Here is a 22,638-nt window from a genome sequence, read left to right on the forward strand (position 1 = left end):
GATAACAACTTTCTGGTTTCACAACTATAAATACTTTTATACAAGCAATGACACTAAAATCTTATGAACTCACCAGCTTTATGCTGATACTCGTTTTCAAAATAACTTGTATTCTCAAGTCGGCAATAGACAGGTACAGATGTTGTTTTTGAGAAGACGGAGCGCATACAAGACTCATCTTTATTTTTTATTATACTTTTGGTGTCTATCAAACTGTACAGAACACGCTTGTATTACAATTACTATATTAATGCAATGGATGTTGTTGCTTGTTTTTACTATTATGCATTGTTATGATACTGAATATGACGTCCTCCACCCCAGAACGTATTCCGCCGTTCTCGGTTTTGGGGTGTGACAACAAAGCACCTTGATCAATGGAAAGTACATTGATATGAAAGGGTGAGTTGCTTGGAAGACATGGTGGGCATTCATGTTACCATGAGGTAAGAAATTGAGATTGAGCACGTTCGGTCCATATGAGTTTGAATTTGTCGCAAACTTTGGTTTTGGCAAATTCACATGGATAGGAACATATACACTTTAAAATCTAAGTGTCATGAGGTTTCCCTCCTTCATGAAAGTGATTGTAAGGAAATGATTTCACTAAGAGAGATTTTAAGAATATAGCAATTGTGAAAAATTGTATTCTCAAATTCGATTATGATTACGGCATCCCTCTTCATAGTTCAAATTGTGAGATTTGGCAATTAGTCTGGACATTTTGAGACTTAGTAACATGAGTTCTAAAATTGTTTAGACACACATATAAGCTATCTAAGAAAAGGTGTATGAGTTTAAGAAGCTTAGATAAAGGATTATCGAAGCATCTAGTATTAGAAATATGGACTTTGGAATTCAATAAGTATTGTTTTCTAGAAGTTCAAGTGTTTTCTGAATACATGTCAAAGCTAGTGGGAGCATAGGTGTTATGCTTGTATGGAAATAATCATTTTGTTAGTGGGAGCATGATTATTATTATTTTAAGTATTGCCAGTTAGCAATATTAATTATAGAAAACAAAGATTCACTTTGCAAAGTTGCAGGAGTTGAAAAGTTGTTTTGCTATAATTAAGGGAGAGAATATATATGAATGTTGGATTGTTGGATTTTAATATACTTTCCATATACTTCATTTCAAATCTAATGGCTTAGATTGTTGGATTTTAATCAAATTTCATAAAATATATATGAATGTTGTGTTGGAATGGTTCAACATGAGGAAATTCTATATATGGAAAGGATAATTGCATTCTCAAAATTTGGCTATGATTACGGCATCCCATTTCATAATCAAAATTGTGAGAACATGGCAATTAGAAATATTATAGCAGAAGACTGGTAAAGTATCCCGTCTTCATGTGAGACATTATGAATCGTGTTCCATACGCTTCGGGCATAGGATCGATTGCATATGCTATAATGTTTGATCACTCTAAAATTTTCCAAATGCTTAGTGCATTAAGAGGGAAAAAGGACTAGAACGGTTTTGGCTAAAATAATTAAGCAACTATCAAAGGACGACCTAAGGTTCGCCAAGGATTTGTTGCTTGTGAGTTGTTCAAAGTATAGTATTGGATGGACCATGTTGACATTATTTTGAATAAATAATAGTCTATTTAGAATGAGTTGTGATATGGCAAATATGGAAATGTTTCCATATTGGGAGTTGGATATTGAGAGTCTATGGCTAGATTATAAACTTTTATGCAAGAATGATGTTCAAAGGAATGTATTTTGAATGTGAAACTTCGCGTCTATGGAATTGTCTTGTAACAATTTCCGATAGAATACCCTGGAATTTCATTAGCCAAGTCTTGGTGACTTCTATGCTAATACATTACAAAAGGATCGTTGCATAAAATGTTAGAATCTGAAATATTCCAAAAGTGGCAAGAATTTGGTATTCTTACACTAATGATGAGGATTGGTAATTGTGAAATGAGTTTCATTGGAAAGGTTTTCAATTGATCTATTTCACAAAGTAAGGATCATAGGTAACATAGTGTGCATGCTCGGAGCATGGGACAGCTATTGTTGTAATTCAAGTAATAAGTTGATTATCCGAAACATTAAACAATGAATAATGAGTAGTGAATATGGTGTTTAAATAAAAGTGTTTTATTTATGCTCAAAAGTTTGGGGTCCATATAGGATTAAGTATTATCGTTGTCTTTCATTTTGCATGTTTTGACTTCCAGAATAATTGGGTTATTCGAACCTCCACAGTCGGTCATACGTTGGATGTAGGTATGAAGGAAGATTGTCATGAATATGTCTATAGATTGTCTAAAGTGTTTAGACATAGCACAAGTTTGCTGCAGAGTTCATGAGTGCTTTGATAAGATTAAAGTATTGGATTAAACCCACGCTCACTTGAATCACTTCATGGATTTATCACGGGTGATTAGTGAGACGATAACATTGAATATTCTTGAAACCAAGACGTGTGAGTTATTATTTGTTGGTCGGTTGCACATTGATGATAAGTGAACGCACCAGTAACTTGGTGTTATAAAAATTATTGTTGTGTGCGATTCGATTAGTAGGTGCAAGCAAGAATTTGAGTCAAAGTTTATCCATTCCTTTTACCCAAGGTGGGATAAAAGCGATATCTGTGGGTCCCTCGATAATTTCGTGATGACACCCGAAGGGCTTGGCTAAGCCGGGACTAAGTTGATGTGTTTAATTGTAGTTTGTTGTCAGTCGTCATAAATCAGATGTCAGGAAACAATACATAGACAGAGAGAATGATTTAAATCCATGTCTCATGTCTAGACGATATCTTGAGAATGGAGGAATATATAATCCCTTATCTAAAGGACACACATATCTGATAAGATCAAAGTTGACAGCTGCTTTTGAAAGCTACAATTGCTGATCAGGTTCTGAAGTTATGCAAAATAGTTATTTGACTTATCCAAGTGGGAGACTGTTGGATTAGTGTCTAAGTCCATAACTATTTTGGTATGTACTTGACCCGATTATGAACATGGTCCTTTTGGGTTGCCTTCACCATAGCAATATGTAGGATAAATTAAGGAGAGAAAGGTTTAATTATGATTTATTAATATATTATGAGAATAATATATTAAAGGAGAAATCATATTGTTTAATTAATATTAGTCAAGAATTAATAAAGAATTAATTTTGTGGCTAAAAGAGATTAATTAAACTTACGGGACTGGAATTGTAATTATAAGATAATTGCAATTGGGCTATGGGTCACCTTGGAATAATAGGTTGGACGAATTCTATGGGGAAGACCATTAGAAATCGTCCAAGGCATCTTCCAGAACAGGTCCATGGGCTGCTTAGGGCTTAAGCAGTCAAATTAGGGTTTCCTTGTTAGATAACCCTAATTGCCTACCTATTTAAAGAACCCTTGAGACCCAAAAACGTGGCTAAGTGTTCCTTTAGGGTTTCCAGCCGTTTTTGGTGCCTCCCCTCTCTTCTCTTCTTCATCTTGTTGCTTAGTGGTGTTTGTGACTCCATTAGAGGTGCAACACTTGAGGCACTAAGCTTTATGAAGCCAAGGAATAGATTGTTATTGCTACATAACAATCAAAGGTATTCTCTAAACCCTAATTCAGATTATAATATCTTAGATCTAGGGTTTATAGCTTTGGATATTCAATTGCATGATCATTAAACAAACTAGATCTAAAAGCTATTAGGGTTTGCATGTACACCATAGGAATGATGTATTTCTCAAAACCCTTTAGCTTTGTGGTTCAATCCAATTTCTAGGACTTGGAGTTGCTACTCTCAGTTCTAAATGAGTCCCTAAGGCAGGGTTGGCAAGGTAGCATATATGTTGGAGCTACATGAGGAGTTGAGCCAGATCCATAGCACCTTTCACGTGTCCCAGTTGTGGATGTGTGTGGCTGATGAGACGGCAGTAGTACCATTAGAGGACATTCAGGTAGCTGCGAGCCTGAATTACATCGAGAGATCTATCGCGATCCTAGATCGGAAGGTGAAGGTTCTTGTAACACCCAAATTTTCAAAATAATTTTTCACATTTTATAAAACACATTTTCATTCATAATTGTTATAAAATCACCATTGTATCACATAGTCAAAACATAACATCACATCCCAAGATCAAAATATAAAAACTCCTCGTGTGTGTAAAGATCAAGTTGGCGCCTTCCCGTGATCCTCACTGGTACCTGAAACACATAACACAAAACTGTAAGAATAAATGCTCAGTGAGTTCCCCAAAATACCACACACAACACATATTATCCACTTGAGGCTATAACTCTGTTTGACCCTCTGGTCAATGTGTGTCGGTGGGACCCTCCAGTCCCATAACTCTGTGGTCCCTCTGGCCCTAACTCTGTGGACCTTCCGGTCCTAACTCTGTAAACTCTGTAACATACATAGCATAAAGCACATAGAAATCACATCATGCAAGAACATACAAATACTCTGTCTCATAACTCTAATAGTATAGTGAGAAGACTCACCTCGAGTAACTCGGTAATCCTCGAACTCTGAAATACTGCACTAGCCTTCGCCTATTCAGAAAATAGTTACTCTAATTAATACAACTTCTAAAGGCTAGGCCAGCCCCTCTCTATATGTCCTATGAGAAGGGTAAAAGGCCATCTTACCCCGTTAGTGACTCATAAGTCCAACCACTGACTAAACCCTAATAGTCAACAAAGTCAACGGTCAACATTGACCAGACTCGCTGAGTGCACTTGGGTGACTCGACGAGGACACTCCTGCCCTTTTCCCCCTTGGTCCTCTCTTGACTCGTTATGTCAACCCTATACTCCCTGGGTCATCACAGGTCGCGAGTCTCGGGGCAACCCGACTCGACTCGTCGAGTCCCTTATGGGCTCGGCGAGTTTCTCCCATGAAAACTCGCAAAAGATCTCTTGAGGCTAGATCTGCTTCACCAAACAGTAAATCCATCCTTCTAACACTCAAAATTCACATAAAGGTGCAACCTTTACGTGCATGCTACCCATATCAAGCCTCAAATGGAGAAATAACTCTAGAAATGGCAACCTAGTCTCCAATTGCTTACTTGCTTGCAAAAAGCTAGAGGGTAGTGACTCTATTGACCTCTCAATGCCCAGATTTGATATCATCAACACAAAGGAGACCTCATACTCCCTAGATCTCATAAAAAGGTGAGATAAAACCCTAAAATCATGGGATCTATCATATCAACACAAAATAGAAGGAATTATACCTCCAAAGATGAACTCTCAAGATGAACAGCTCTAATCCAAGCTTCTTTCTCGCTTTAGATGGATCCTCTCTTCTTTCTCTATCAAAATCACCCCAAAAATGAAGATTATAAGCCCTTTCTTGCACTCAAGCCTTTCCTCTCTCTCTATCTCTAGGGTTTCTCTGGAACAAGGTGGCCGCAAATGACAGCCATAAGGGCGTTTAATTAGGGCACAAGCCCCGAAAATTAGGGCTTCATTTAATAGCGTGGACTCGCCGAGTCCACTCATTAATCCAGGCTGGCGATGCGCGATTCCACTCGACTAGTATGAGCACCTACTCGCCGAGTCCCTCTATAAAATTTAACGAAAATACTTAAAACAAGATACCTGGGAATCCGAATGTTACAATTCTCCCCCACTAGAATCAGACTTCGCCCTCGAAGTCCTGCTCGATAAACAATTTTGTATGTTGCATCCGCATCTCTGACTCCGGCTCCCAAGTCAGCTCGGACCCCTTTCGGTGCTGCCACTGGACCTGAACCAGTGACACCTCCTTGTTCCTGAGAATCTTGACCTTCCGGTCCAAGATCGCGATCGGCCTCTCAATATAATTAAGACCTGCATCCACCTGGATATCCTCCAATGGTACCACTGCGGACTCGTCGGCAATGCACTTCCTCAGCTGAGACACGTGGAAGGTATCATGAATCTGGCTCAACTCCGCAGGTAGCTCCAATATGTTGGATTAGTGTCTAAGTCCATAACTATTTTGGTATGTACTTGACCCGATGGTGCATGGTCCTTTTGGGTTGCCTTCACCAAAGCAACTTGATAGGATGAATTATGGAGAGAGAGAGAGGAGTAATTATGATTTATTAATATATTATGAGAATAATATATTAAAGGAGAAATCATACAGTTTAATTAATATTAGTCAATAATTAATAAGAATTAATTTTGTGGCTAAAAGAGATTAATTAAATAAAGGGGACTAGAACTGTCAATTGTGTGATAGTTGAATATTGAGCTAATGGACTCCATAGAGGATGGAGTGGACGAATTCTATGGGGAAACCCATTAGAAATCGTCCAAAGCCTCTAAGGTGGGAGTCCATGGGCTGCTTAGGGCCTAAGCAGTCAAATTAGGGTTTCCTTGTTAGATAACCCTAATAGCCTCATTATTTAAGGATCCCTAGAGCACCAAAAACGTGGTGAAGAGTTTCCTTAGGGTTTCTACACGTTTTTGGGTGCCTCCTCTCTTATCATTGTTCATCCTCTTGCTCCTGGTGTTTGTGAGCCATTAGAGGAGTGACACTTGTGACTCTAAGCTTTCTAAAGCCATTACAAAGGAGGACTTGAGATTGTTATTGCTACATAACAATCAAGGTAAGATCTAAGCCCCAATCTTATGTTAATATGATTAATTGTATGCTAGATCTAGGGTTTATAGCTTTGGATAATCTATTGCATGTTCATTAGACAAACTAGATCCAATAGCTATTAGGGTTTGCATGTACACCATAGGAATGATGTTTTTCTTAAAACCCATCAGTGGTATCAGATCCATGGCTGTTTGTTTGATGTATGTGATGCTATTATGGATTATCCTTGCTTAAAATTCGAAATTTAGGGTTTCTGGGGGCTGAACTCGCCGAGTCCATAGATGAACTCGCCGAGTCCATGGTGAACTCGCCGAGTCCATGCCTGACTCGACGAGTCAGCTGGTCAGAAAGAGGGAAAATCGGGATTTTGTGCTTCTTTGGTTGTGGGATAGTTACCAAAACGTTTTCTATTGATATAAATCAGATTTTTATGACATTGGGTGATTATCTTTGCCAAAATTAAAGATAACTTCATATTAGTTAAATAATTATTTCCTTATATGATTGGATTTAATTATTTGGATTATTTGGTGAATTATCTTGCAAGAATTTGGACTAGGTCAAATTAGATAACCACCAATTAATTGTTAATAGCCTTATTTGAATTTTGTGATCTAGAATATTCTTGATAAAGTTTGGAAAAGTTTCAAATTAATCCCTTTAGGTTTTATACTTTAAATTTGAACTTAAAAGTTTTGTTTTTGAAATTTAAATAAGTTAAACCCTAATGTTTTGAAATGTTTCAAAACTTGCCCTCATGTTTTGGAATTTAAAAGTTGATTAAAAGTTTAACTTAGAAATGTTAAATTCTAAAACCTTAGTATTGTTTTGAAAAGTTCAAATCACACCCTTATGGTTTTATTAATTAATTGAAGTGTATAATTAAAAGAGATTTAATAAACCCATAAAGTTTTGGTTTACATTTAATTAAATTAAAAGTATAATTTATTAAATTAGACCACCTAGTATTTTAAAAGTGTAATATACACCCTATACTATATATAACTTTAAAAGTCTAGTATTATATATGTATGAGTAAACAGTCAGTCTTACCGTTAGTATGCCTCATTCACAAAGCTGGTCTATAAGGGGTGTTTAAGGAAATTGCCTATAAAATGGAGATTGAATGGGTATCCACTCTTACCCACCACACTCTTGACTAGTGGAGGTTCGTTATCCGAATGGGTAGGATAGGACATAACCCTTCCATTATAAGTATAATGAAGTATAAAAGTAACTAAATGCTTTTACAAAATTCCCAATCTTAGTTACTTTAGGAAAAAGTGAATTGATGTAATTCCATGAAATTACACTTTGTGCCCTTGCGAAGACGTTAGTGGAGCGTGAGTGGTTAACCGACACACTAAATGGTTCTAAGCAAAGGTAGCAAAGGGTGACTCATTGTTTCTCATTGTTCGGTGGAGCGTGTGTGGTTAACCGTATAACAACCCGAAACTTCTAACCCATGTAATTGATCTAGCACTAAACCTTGAGTTCATTGTCTTTTATTAAATCTTGTGGTTTCATATGGGTGCTCTAGACTTAGTATAATCTAGATATGAGTCTTAGGAAGGGTTGGAGAGTGTTTAGTATCACAATATCGGGCCAAGCTCACTAAATAAGGTGTGTGCGGCCACACACCTGTGTGTACGGCCACACACCCAACCGCAAACACCCTCAACCTCACACTCAATTCAATTTATGAATGGATACCCCTTCATTCATTCATTTAGATGTTCTCTTCCCTCTCTCTACTTTATCTCTCTAAATCATCAAAAAAGAACACTTGGAAGGCTTAATAATCGTGATCTACTCCATCTTCAAGCTAAGTATAGTGGTAAACACTTGAATCCCAAGCTTAAAACTCATTATGTTCATCATATTCATCATCCTATGAAGGTGTACGGCCGCACACCTTCAAATGGGGGCAGCATACATTCAAAATTCCCCAGTATGAAGAGCATACACTTCAAAAATCAACATATGGACTCAAATGAGGTGTGTACAGCCGCACACTCCTGTGTACGGCCGCACACACCCTCTGTATGGCCGCACACTCTTGTGTGCTGCCTCACACACACTCCTGGCCCCACTCCTCAGTCGCACACTCATTTTCAAGACCATACACCCACTCTAATACCCATATTTGGCCCTAAACTTGCATAAATTATTAAGTTTGGATCATAGGACACTTAGTCTTAGTAATTCCAAGCCTTAAGGATGTTTTCCCAACATGTTTAGTCATGAAACACCTTAGTTCTAACTCATTTATGTGTCGTCTCATGAAAAATAGCGGCCATAGGAGTTCAAGGCATCTGTTGACACTCGAACTCTACATTAAGCGGTGAGTTCATACCCCTACCCTTTTTCACTGTTTTCACTATTTTCAGGGGGAACACAAGCAAAGTACAAGGGATTTCTTGTACTCAAAACTTGTTTTCGTGTGTGTGTTTCACATTTTATATGCTTTTAACACTGATAGACACAACTGATAACCGTTTGAACATGCAGATTACGTAAACGTATTATTTGTGAAATGGGTTTATAAACTGTTATGTTTTATATATTTCATAAATGGTTTTCCACATTTTATCAGTTAAAAGCATGACATTAGAACATATGAACATAAAACTTGTACACTGTCTTGTCCTCGGTAACACTCCATAGAGATACACGAGTGGAGGATCATCACATTATTACTAGTAAATTTGTTATTCCTCTATGATTGGAGACACGTCCTTGGCGAACACTCCACAAAGATACGCGAGTGGAGGACTACACCCGTAACCAGAATCTCTGGGATTAGAGAGCGTGACTTGAGTGTATAGATCTATACGGGGCTGACTACCCCACACCTGGCTGCTAGCTACAGCCGAACCGAAATGGTTCAAAGGTGACGAAAGTCATAAGGTGATGTGGACTTCTTATTGCCACAGTTATTCTATCGTATGGTTATGGAACTCGCAATTTGGATAACAGAGATTTACTCAATAGTAATAATGAATAACTTTACACACTTCACAAGATAACCAGGTTTCGGTATACATCTTTTACATTGGAAACCAACATTCAGGAAAGTATGGGACTTTCCTGGGAAACCTTGTACTTAACCAGGTCTAACAGAATACATCTTTCACATTGGAAACCAACATTCAGGAAAGCATGGGGCTTTCTTGGGAAACATTAACATAACAAGAAAAGTGTAAGAAACCGGATAACCTTACATCTTCACAATTGGTAATACATAATCAGGAAAGTATGGGACTTTCCTGGGAGTTCATTGGTACATAACTAGAACAGTATAATAAACCAGATAACCCAACTATACATTTTCAAAGAGTAAAATGTTTTCAGTGTACAACTTTACTTTACTTTACATGTTGAGGAACAGTAACCAACCTTTTTAAGAAAATATGGAATTTTCTTGGTGTTTGTAACATTTTCAGAAACAGAAAGGAAACTTGAACATTTTAACAAAACAAAAACCGCTTATGAACTCACCAGCGTTATGCTGATTTTCAAAACCACTTGTGTTCTCAGGTCAACGTTAGAACAGGTACCCGAAGATCATTTTGTTCCAGGTTGGAGTGCGCAAAAGACCAGTTCGTTTTGTTATTATATACTATGTATCACAACTGTATAACTTCACTTTCGAATAAATGTAAACTTTATTATATGTAATGTAATGGTTGTTTACTTTACTTACTATGTACATTGGATTTGATACTCGACGTGGAGTCAACCCCGGAAATGTTTCCGGCTTCGGTTTTCAGGGTGTGACAGATTGGTATTAGAGCCCTTGTTTGTAGTGAATAAAGTATACCAAACCTTACATGGTATAAAACTATAAACACTAAAGGCCCTAAGTGCTCTGAATTAAAAGTATCTTCAAACTATAAGTATTTTCAAAAGTATACAAGTATACCGAACCGTCGAGATCCGTAACTACATGTAGAACAAAACATAAGTAAATGGGTGTTGTGTACTGTGGTTAAACCTGGGCAGTTATGTAGTCGTGTCTATGATCAATATAGCCTGGCCAAGTATATTCATTCGAGATACGGCCAACATGTGCTTGGGAGTGACTGTGGTATGCGGCATGCCTAAAATTTACCCTAATACCACAAACATTGAGCCAGTGTTGTAGCGAATCATGAAATACGATGGGAGTATTTCTCGAGCCAATGCTTTGTAGAAATCCTCGTTCACGTATAGATCCTTGATCATTCCGTTAGCGATAGTTTACCTACTTTGATAACTCTTTCCTGCTTTATCGCTTATTTGGAATATATATCTATCATATCTCTCGATTCGATTCAGAGGACTTATCATCCTCTCTTTCTTGATCTTATTAGATCAAGATGCCTCCCAAAAGAAGATCTAGCTCCAACAACCCTCCGCCACCACCTCCTCCTGAAATAGATCCCGTGGTATTCCAAGCAGCTATTACCGCTCCGGTGGCAACTGCTATGTCTCAACTAAACACTGGTCGTTCCGGTGGTTCAGGAGGTGGTACTCAAACTCAAGATCAAGAAAGTAACCAGGGACACCGAAAGGAGGGTTCCTATAAGGATTTCATGAATGCACAGCCTACATCATTCGATGGCACCGGAGGTGTCATTTCCTTATCCCGATGGTTCGAGAAAATCAAATCCATTTTTGAAATCTGTGCCTGTGCTGAGTCCGATAAAGTCAAGTTCGCAGCCTGTACCTTCATTGATAAAGCCTTGACTTGGTGGAATGGCCGAGTCAAATCCTTGACCCTACCCATAGCCAATGCCATAGGCTGGGAAGCCATGAAAGAACTCCTCATTGCTGAGTACTGTCCCCGCGGTGAAATGCAGAAACTAGAGCACGAACTCTGGAACCTGAAGATGAAAGGTTCCGACATTGCTGCATACACTTCCCGATTCGATGATATTGCACTTCTCTATCCTGGATTAGTCACTCCTGAAAGTAAAAAGATCGAAAGGTTCATTTGGGGGTTAACTCAACCAACAAAGGGTCATGTCTTACCTACTCGTCCGGATACCTATGATAGTGCCAAGACTTTAGCCCAAACCCTAATTGATCATAGTGATGATGTCGAGGAAACCACCACTGCTTCTGAGCCGATTAAAAGCAGTGGTGAGAAGACAAAGTTCTGGAAGAAGAAGAAGGGTCAATCTTCCTAAGGATCCTCCAAGAGACAACAAATTGTAGCAGTCCATGCTGCTAGTACGCCCGTTGCTGCTGCTTCTGTTGTGGGATCCACAGTTCAAACTCCTACCAGCAGGTATGCTGGTAATCTCCCTTTGTGTGACATGTGCAAGTACAACCATAACCCTGGCCCCTGTCGAGAACTATCCTGCACCAATTGTGGTAGGAAGGGGCATACAGTCCGATTCTGTAAAGCTCCGGTCCAATCGGCCAATCAATCATCTAGAGCAGGTGTTGGTCAAGCCTGCTATAACTGTGGAGAGGTTGGGCACTTTAAAAGGAACTTCCCCAAGAAGTCTACAACCGATAACACCGGGAGAGTCCTAGCCATGGACGGGAGGAAGTGGTCTCAGATCCCACTATTGTCTCGGGTACGTTCTTTCTCGAGAACTCATATGCTAGTATTCTTTTCGATTCGGGTGCTGAAAGAAGCTTTGTTAGTCATTCGTTCAAACATAACCTAAAACATAATTCCCAACCTTTAACTGAAACGTTTAACGTCAAGATGGCGAACAGTGAGAAAGAAAGCGCCAGCGAGGTGTTCATAGGTTGTACTCTTACCCTAAATGACCATTCATTTCCCATTGATCTGATGCCAGTTCTCATAAAGAGCTTTGATGTCATCATTGGCATGGATTGGTTGAGTCCATATCATGCTGATATTCTCTGTTTCGAAAAAGCCATCTGTCTCAACCTTCCTTCGGATCAAACTCTCGTAATCTATGGCGATAAACTCAGTCCCAATCTTCGTATCATTTCCTGCATCAAAGCTCAAAAGCTCATGTGAAAGGAGTGCATTGCATTCTTAGCTCATGTAATCAAAAAGAAACAAGAAGTTAAAGACCTCACGAGCATCCCCGAAGTCTGTAACTTTCCTGATGTGTTTCCTGAAGAGCTTCTAGGAATTCCTCCTGAGCGTCAGGTTGAGTTCCGTATTGACCTAATTCCTGGAGCTACCCCCATAGCGAAGTCTCCGTATCGCTTAGCTCCGACATAAATGCAGGAGTTATCCAGTCAACTCAATGAGTTGCTCAATAAAGGATTCATTAGACCGAGTTCCTCACCCTGGGGAGCTCCGGTATTGTTTGTCAAGAAGAAAGATGGATCCTTTCGTATGTGTATCAATTATCGCGAGCTGAACAAGTTGACCGTCAAAAACCGATATCCTCTTCCGTGAATAGATGACCTCTTCGATCAACTCCAAGGAGCCAGTTACTTCTCCAAGATAGACCTTCGATCAGGGTGCCATCAGCTACGAGTTCATGAGAGTGATGTTTCCAAAACAGCTTTTAGAGCTCGGTATGGACACTACGAATTCGTAGTGACGCCCTTCGGTCTAACCAACGCACCGGCAGTGTTCATGGACCTGGTGAACCGGGTGTGTCGTCCTTATTTGGATAAGTTCGTCATTGTATTCATTGATGACATACTTGTCTACTCCAGAAGCGAAGAAGATCACAAACAGCACTTGAGGCTAGTGTTGGAAACCCTTAGATCCGAGAAGTTGTACGCGAAATTTTCCATGTGTGAGTTCTGGATTCGGAAGGTAACTTTCCTCGATCACGTGGTAAGCGAGGAGGGTATTCATGTAGATCCTTCCAAGATTAAAGCGATAGAGAATTGGTCGGCACCGAAGACACCCACAGAAATTCGACAATTCTTGGGTATTGCCGGCTATTATCGGAGATTTATCCAGAACTTTTCCAGAATCGCCAAACCCTTAACCACTCTAACACAGAAAGGTGTACCCTTTTGTTGGAATGATAAGCAAGAAACTGCATTCCAGACGTTGAAGAAAGCCTTGTGCAGCGCGCCTGTTTTGTCCTTACCCGAAGGAATAGAGGACTTCGTTGTCTTCTGCGATGCGTCTAATCAAGGCTTAGGTTGTGTGCTTATGCAAAGAGGAAAAGTAATTGTTGATGCTTCTAGACAGTTGAAAGCACACGAGGTCAACTATACCACGCATGACTTGGAATTAGGAGTCGTAGTCTTTTCATTGAATATTTGGAGACATTACCTCTACGGAACCAAGTGCACGATCTTCACTGACCACAAGAGCCTGCATCACATCTTTGATCAGAAAGACTTGAACATGAGGCAACGGCGATGGGTAGAACTACTCAGCGATTATGAGTGTGAAATCCGTTACCATCCCGGGAAGGCCAATGTGGTAGCAGATGCCCTTAGCCGAAAGGAAAGTTCGGTCCACAAAGTGAAGAACTAGACGATGACCATCCATTCCAACTTACCCATACAAATCCGAGAAGCCCAGTTAGAAGCCCTCAAACACGAGAACGTGTTAAACGAAGCTTTGAGAGGAATGGAAAAGAAACTTGAGATCAGAGGTGACGGAGTCTACTGCTTCATGGATCGAATCTGGATTCCGAAGTCCGGAGGATTCAGGGAGATTGTCATGGAGGAAGCGCACAAGACCAAATATTTTGTTCACCCAGGTTCGGACAAGATGTACCTGGATCTCAAGAAACAATACTGGTGGCCAAACATGAAGGCTGAGATAGCTACGTTCGTGGGCAAGTGTCTGACTTGCGCCAAGGTTAACGTTGAGAACCAGAAACCCTCGGGTCTGCTCCAGCAGCCTGAGATACACGAATGGAAATGGGAGATGATCACCATGCACTTCATCACCAAACTACCCAAATGTCCGAGTGGGTACGACACCATTTGGGTAATTGTCGATCGACTGACAAAGTCCGCTCACTTCATCCTAATCAAAGAATCATTCAAGATGGAAAGACTCGCGCGAATCTACATCCAAGAGGTAGTTCGACTGCATGGTGTACCTGCATCCATTATCTCTGATCGAGATAGCAGGTTTAACTTCAGATTCTGGCAGTCTCTCCAGAAAGACCTTGGAACCAATCTAGACATGAGCACGGCATATCATCCTCAGACTGACGGAAAAAGTGAGTCTTAGTGCAATTGTATGTCTGAGAAGAGGAATCAAGAATTGAAGAAATGGTTAAATCAAGAAGTCAATCATACTTCGCTCCAATATCAAGTCTTTGAGTTAAGATTTTGAATTGAGTGAAAAGTCGTAAGAAGGTTTACAAAATTCATAAAATGTGGAATTTGAAAAGGTTTTCTTATTCTTGCACATTTGAAATTGGAAAGTTGTGATGTCTTAGATAAGACAAAGACCAACTAGGACCAATTTTGTGAAATGTTTTGTCTTGATAAAAGCTATACTAACTCTTGAATATTTGTTTGTGGAGAAATGTTTATTGACAAAAGAATCTTATATGTCAAGGAGTCAGTGGGAGTCTTAATGGTCTTGAAAAGTTTCAAGAACTAATCAAGAATAAACCTTATCAATCATCACTAGCACACGACTTGAGGTTTACAACCTATCGTGTTGCCATTATTTTGTTTCTGTGCCATTCCAATTGAGTTAATTTTGCATGTGAGTTCTATGAGTTCTCATTTGAACGCATAAATGGCAAGCACCTTGATCAATGAAAAGTACATTGATAGGAAAGGGTGAGCTGCTTAACTACTTGGAAGACATGGTGGGCACCCGTTTTACCATAAGGCGAGAGATCAAAATTGAGAAGGTTCGGTCCATATGAGTTTGGATTTGTTGCAAACTTTGGCAAATTCACATGGATAGGAACTCAAACACCACAAAATCTAAGTGTCATAAGATTACCTCCTTCATGAAAATGACTGTGAGGAAATGCTTTCACTAAGAGAGATTTTAAGAAGATAGTAATTGTAAAAAAATTGTATTCTTGAATTCGATTATGGTTACGGTATCCTTTTCCATAATTCGAATTGTGAGATTTGGCAATTAGTCTAAATTGTTTAGAAACACATATGAGTTATCTAAGGCAAAGGTGTATAAGTTTAAGAAGCTTAGATAGAGGATTATCAAAGCATTAGGTATTAGAAACAAAAGCTAGTGGGAGCATAAGGGTTATGCTGGAATGAATATAATCGTCATGTTAGTGGGAGCATGATTATTATTTAAGTGTTGCAAGTTGGCAATATTAATTATAGAAAAACAAAAGTTTCACTTTGCAATGTTGCATGGGTTGAAGAGATGTTTTGCTACAATTAAGGGAGAGAATATTATGCTTCATTTCAAATCTAAAGGCTTAGATTGTGGAATTTTAATAAATTTATTCAAGGAGACATAGTGTGTTCTCAAATTTCAATTATGATTATGGCATCCCTCTTCATAGTTTGAATTGTGTAAATGTGACACATAAAATATTATGGCAAAAGATTGATAAAGTATCCTATCTTTATTACGCATCGTGTCCCATACACTTCGGGTATAGAATCGATTGAAAGTGCTATAATATTTGACCATTCTAAAATTTTCCAAATGTCTAGCGCATTAAGAGGGACAAAGGACTAGAATCGGTTTTGACTAAAATAATTAAACAACTATCAAAGGACGATCCAAAGTTCGCTGAAGATTGGTCGTTATGAGTAGTTGGTAGTATGGTATTGGATGACATTATTATAAATAGATAAGATTCTATTAAGAATGAATTGTCATATGGAAAGTATGGAAATGTTTCCATCTTGGGAGTTGGATATTGAGAATCTATGTCTAGATTAGAAACTTTTATGCAAGAAGGATGTTCAAAGGAATGTACTTTGAGTGAGAGACATCATATCTATAGAATTGCTTCTGAAAGAGATTGGCCAGGTCTTGATGATTTTGAGCTGTGACTTTACGAAAGGATCATTGCATAAAATGTTAGAATATAGCATATTCTATAAGTGGAAAGAATTTGATATTCTTACACTTGTGATAAGGATTGGGAGTTATGAAATGAGTATGATTGGAAATGTGTTAATTTGATCTATTTCACAAAGTAAGGACAGTAGGTAAACATTGTGTGCATGCTAAGAGCATGGGACAATTGTTGTTATAATTCAAGTAAGAAGTTGATTACCCAAAACAACAAATAATGAGTAATCAATATGGTGATTAAATAAAATGTTTTATTTATACCTAGAGTTTGGGGCCATATGGGATTAGTATTATTCTTGTGTTTCACTTTGCATGTTTTGACTTCCTGAATAATTAAATTGGTTCAGAACAATCAAATTATTCGAACAGACCACACTCGTTCATATGTTGGAAGTAGGTATGAATGAAGACTGTCGTGAATTGGTGTGTGGATTGTCTAAAGTGTATTAGACATAAGCAAATGTTTGCTTCAACGTTCATGAGTGCTTATGAATATGATTTGAGCATTGGATTAAACCCACGCTCACTTGGATCACTTCATGGATTTTATCTCGAGTGATTTGTGAGACGATAATATCATATATTCTTGAAACCGAGATGTGTGAGTTGTATCTTGCGAGTCGGTTACACATTGATAATATGTAAACGCACCAGTAACTTGGTGTTATAAAACATATTGTTGTGTGTGATTCGGTGAGTGAGTGCAAGCAAGCATTGAACGGAGTTTATCCGTTCCTTTTACCCAGAGTAGGATAAAAGCGATATCTGTGGGCCCCTCGATGATTTAGTGATGACACCTAAGCACTTGGCCAAGTCGGGACTAAGTTGATGTGTTTAACTGTAGTCTGTTGTCAGTCATCGTAAATTGGAAATCAGCAAACAACACATAGACAGAGAGAATGATTTAAATCCATGTCTCAGTCTATACGATATCTAGAATGGAGGAATATATGATCCCTTATCTAAAGGACGTGTATCTGATAAGATCAGAGTTGACAGCGGCTTTTGAAAGCTACGATTGCAGATCAGGATCTGAAGTCATTCGAAGAATAGTTATTAGACTTACCAAGTGGGAGACTGTTAGATTAGTGTCTAAGTCCATAACTATTTTGGTATGTACTTGACCCAATGGTGCATGGTCCTTTTGGGTTGCCTTCACCAAAGCAACTTGATAGGATGAATTATGGAGAGAGAGAGAGGAGTAATTATGATTTATTAATACATTATGAGAATAATATATTAAAGGAGAAATCATATTGTTTAATTAATATTAGTCAATAATTAATAAGAATTAATTTTGTGGCTAAAAGAGATTAATTAAATAAAGGGGACTAGAACTGTCAATTGTGTGATAGTTGAATATTGAGCTAATGGACTCCATAGAGGATGGAGTGGACGAATTCTATGGGGAAACTCATTAGAAATCGTCCAAAGCCTCTAAGGAGGGAATCCATGGGCTGCTTAGGGCCTAAGCAGTCAAATTAGGGTTTCCTTGTTAGATAACCCTAATAGCCTCATTATTTAAGGATCCCTAGAGAACCAAAAACGTGGTGAAGAGTTTCCTTAGGGTTTCTACACGTTTTTGGGTGCCTCCTCTCTTATCATTGTTCATCCTCTTGCTCCTGGTGTTTGTGAGCCATTAGAGGAGTGACACTTGTGACTCTAAGCTTTCTAAAGCCATTACAAAGGAGGACTTGAGATTGTTATTGCTACATAACAATCAAGGTAAGATCTAAGCCCCAATCTTATGTTAATATGATTAATTGTATGCTAGATCTAGGGTTTATAGCTTTGGATAATCTATTGCATGTTCATTAGACAAACTAGATCCAATAGCTATTAGGGTTTGCATGTACACCATAGGAATGATGTTTTGCTTAAAACCCATCACAATCGATATGCTACCCTACCCACCCTCGTAATAAACCTGAACGGTCTAATGTACCGGGGCCCTAACTTGCCCCTTTTCTTGAATCGGATCACTCCTTTCCAAGGAGACACTTTTAGGAGTACAAAATCTCCAACCTGGAACTCAAGCTCGGATCGACGCCTATCCGCGTAACTCTTCTAGCGAATTTGGGCCGTTAGCAATCTCTGTCTCACCGGCTGTATCTGCTCTGAAGTCTAGAGGAGCACTATCTCAGTGCTGCCCATCACTCGCTGCCCTACCTCTCCCCAACAAATGGGAGTCCGACACCTCCTCCCATACAATAACTCAAAGGGAGGCATACCAATGCTCGAATGGTGGCTGTTGTTATAAGAAAACTCGGCCAAAGGCAGATACGTATCCCAATTCCCTCCGAAGTCCAACACACATGCTCGAAGCATGTCCTCTAGCGTCTGAACTGTCCTGCTCACTCTGACCGTCCGTATGCGGGTGGTATGCGGTACTGAAATGCAGCCTAGTACCCAACTCCTCATGGAATTTCTTCCAGAACCTGGAAGCGAAATGCACATCTCGATCCGACACAATCGAGATCGGCACACCATGCTGTGATACCACCTCTCTCACATACACTTCTGCCAGCCTCTCTACGGAAGAGCTCTCACTGATAGAAAGAAAATGAGCGCTCTTCGTCAGCCAGTCGACTATCACCCAAATTGCATTGACGCCTCTCGTGGTCCTCGGCAATTTGGTGATAAAATCCATGGAAATTTGTTCCCACTTCCGTTGGGGAACCTCAAGAGGCTGCAACTTGCCATGCGGACACTGGTGCTCAGCCTTAACCCTACGACAGTTCAAGCACCTCTCTACAAACCAATCCACATCCCTCTTCATACAGGGCCACCAATAATCTCTTTTCAGGTCCAAATACGTCTTAGTGGCCCCGGGATGGATCGAAAACCTCGACCTGTGCGCCTCCTCCATCAAAATGGCACGTGCCCCACCCTCAAATGGCACCCAAATTCGGCCCTGGAAGGTCATAAGCCCCTGGCTATCGGAAATGAACTATGATATCTGCCCAATCACCCGCTCTCGCTTACGATTCTCCGGTCTCATGGCCTCCACCTAGGCCTCCCGAATGGTGTCCAACACCGGAGTCATCACTGTCAACCTCATACAAACATCTCGCAAAGGGGCACTCTCTGCCCTGCGACTCAAAGCATTGGCTACCATGTTAGCCTTTCATGGGTGGTACAGGATCTCACACTCATAATCCTTTACCACGTCCAACCATCTCCTCTGGATCATGTTCAGGTTGGGCTGATCCATCAGATACTTCAAGCTCTTGTGGTTCGTGTATATGGTACACCAAACCCCATACAAATAGTGATTCCAGATCTTGAAGGCGAACACCACAGCCCCCAACTCCAGATCGTGCGTAGGATATCTCGTCTCATGAGGCTTCAGCTGCCTCGATGCTTATGCTATCATATGTCCTCTCTACATCAGCACCACACCCAGTCCCGATATCGACGCGTCACAATATACCACAAAGTCCTCCATTCCCTCTGGAAAGGACAACACTGGGGCTTCACACAATCTCTGGCGAAGTGTCTCGAATGAGGCCTGCTGCTCCGGGCCCTAACTAAAAGCCACGCCCTTCCGGTTCAGCCTGGTGAGAGGAACATCAATCCTGGAGAAATCCTGAATGAACCTCCGATAATATCCGGCCAACCCCAGGAAACTCTTGATCTCCGAAGGGGATCTCGGCACCTCCCAACTCATCACCGCCTCAATCTTGGCCGGATCGACCAATATCCCATTCTGGTTGACGAGGTGCCCTAGAAACTGGACCTCTCGTAACCAGAAATCACACTTGGAGAATTTGGCGTAAAACCTCTCCGATTTCAGAACTCCAAGGATCTCCCTCAAATGCTCCTCGTGCTGCTCTCTGGACCTCGAATACACCAATATATCATCGATGAACACGATCACCAAACGATCCAACATCAGCCTACACACCCTGTTCATGAGGTCCATGAACGCCGCCGGTGCATTGGTGAGCCCGAAAGGCATCACCACGAACTCGTAATGCCCATGACGAGTCCTGAACGCTGTCTTCTAGATATCCTCATCACGCACCCTCATCTGATGATATCCAGACCTCAAATCAATCTTTGAGAACCAAGACGCTCTTTGTAACTGATCGAACAAATCGTCGAACCTCGGTAAGGGGTAACGGTTCTTGACCGTCAGCTTGTTCAACTCCCGGTAATCAATGCACATCCGGTGTGAACCATCCTTTTTCTTGACAAAAAGGATCGGCGCTCCCCACGGAGAGCTACTCGGCCGTATAAACCCCTTTCCTAGCAGCTCCTGAAGCTGCGAGGATAACTCTTGCATCTCTGAAGGTGCAAGGCGATAGGGTGCCTTGGCGATAGGTGCTGCCCCCGGAACCAAATCGATACGGAACTCCACCTGTCTCTCGGGAGGCACACCCAGTAACTCCTCAGGGAAAACATCCGGGAACTCACACACTATCGGAACCTCATCGACCGACCTCGGTCTCTCTGCACCTACCCTCATATCCATCACATAAGCCACATACCCACTACAGCCATAAACTGTAAGAACCCCCCCTCTAGGGTCTCGAATGGTTACCTGCTGCCGCTCGCAGTCGATAACCGCTCTAAATCTGCTCAACCAGTCCATGCCCACGATGACACAGACATCTCCCATAGCAATCGGGACCAAATCAATTGGAAACCCCACGCCGAATATCTCGAGTACACATCCTTGAATCACATCAGTGGCATACACTGCTCTCTCATCAGTTATGGAAACTCACAAAAGTCGACTCAACGCCTCACGACAAATACTGATGTGCTGACTAAAGGCTAACAACACAAAAGATCGACTCGCACCCGAGTTAAATAACACCAAAACAGGTATAGAACACACAAGAAATGTACCTACACATATCAGAATATAAGCATAACACCACAAACGCAAAATAAAAAGAAGAAAGAATACATACCAGCCACAACATCGGGCCCTGCGCGGACCTCCTCCGCTGTCAACTGGAAGGCTCTCCCGCAAGCCTTCGGCGCCTCGACCTTCACCGACCGACTCTCTGTAACTCGAACAGCAGCAGGGACAGATCCCTAAGAAGCTCCATGAGTTGTCCCTCGCAACTGTGGACACTCGGCCTTCCGGTCCCCGGTTTGGTTGCAGCGAAAACAAACTACAAACCCCTTTGGGCACTCATTGGCTATATGCCCCTCCTGATGGGTTTTTGGCCATAAGAACATCCTATGTGCTCATACAAATCCTAATGCTTGGATCTAGGTTTCTCTATTGTACATGCAAGTTATCATAGACTATAAACGCTAATTCTAGCATACAAGTAATCATAATAACATAATAATGGGTTTAAGTTATTACCTTGATTGTTATGTAGCAATAACAATCCCAAATCCTTCTTGTATTGACTTTAGAAAGCTTAGAGACACAAATGTCACTCCTCTAATGGTTCACAAACACCAAAAGCAAGAGGATGAAGACGAGAGAGGATGGAGACTACCCAAAACGTGTACTAACCCTTGAAGAGAAGTTCCCCACGTTTTTGGGTCATAAGGGTCTTATATATAGTTAGGCAATTAGGGTTATCTAACAAGGAAACCCTAATTTGGATGCTTAAACCCTAAGAAACCCATGGACTCCTTTAATTAGGGCCTTGAACGATTTCCTTATGGGTTTCCCCATAGAATTCGTCCACTCCTTAATTTAAGACAATCCATGGCCCAAATTGCAATTATCTTATAATTACAATTCCAGTCCCTTAAGTTTAATTAATCTCTTTTAGTCACAAAACTAATTACCAATTAATTATTGACTAATATTAATTAAACAATATGATTTCTCCTTTAATATATTATTCTCATAATATATTAATAAATCATATTTAATCCTTTCTCTCCATAATTCATCCTATCAAGTTGCTTTGGTGAAGACAACCCAAAAGGACCATGCACCATCGGGTCAAGCACATACCAAAATAGTTATGGACTTAGACACTAATCCAACAGTCTCCTACTTCGATAAGTCTAATAACTATTATGCGTATGACTTCAGATCCTGATCTGCAATCGTAGCTTTCCAAAGTCGCTGTTAACTCTGATCCTATCAGATACGCGTGTCCTTAGATAAGGGATCATATATTCCTCCATTCTAGATATCATATGAGATATGATTT

This window comes from Lactuca sativa, chromosome 1, assembly GCF_002870075.4.
Source record: "Lactuca sativa cultivar Salinas chromosome 1, Lsat_Salinas_v11, whole genome shotgun sequence".
In the NCBI taxonomy this organism is placed as follows: domain Eukaryota; kingdom Viridiplantae; phylum Streptophyta; class Magnoliopsida; order Asterales; family Asteraceae; genus Lactuca; species Lactuca sativa.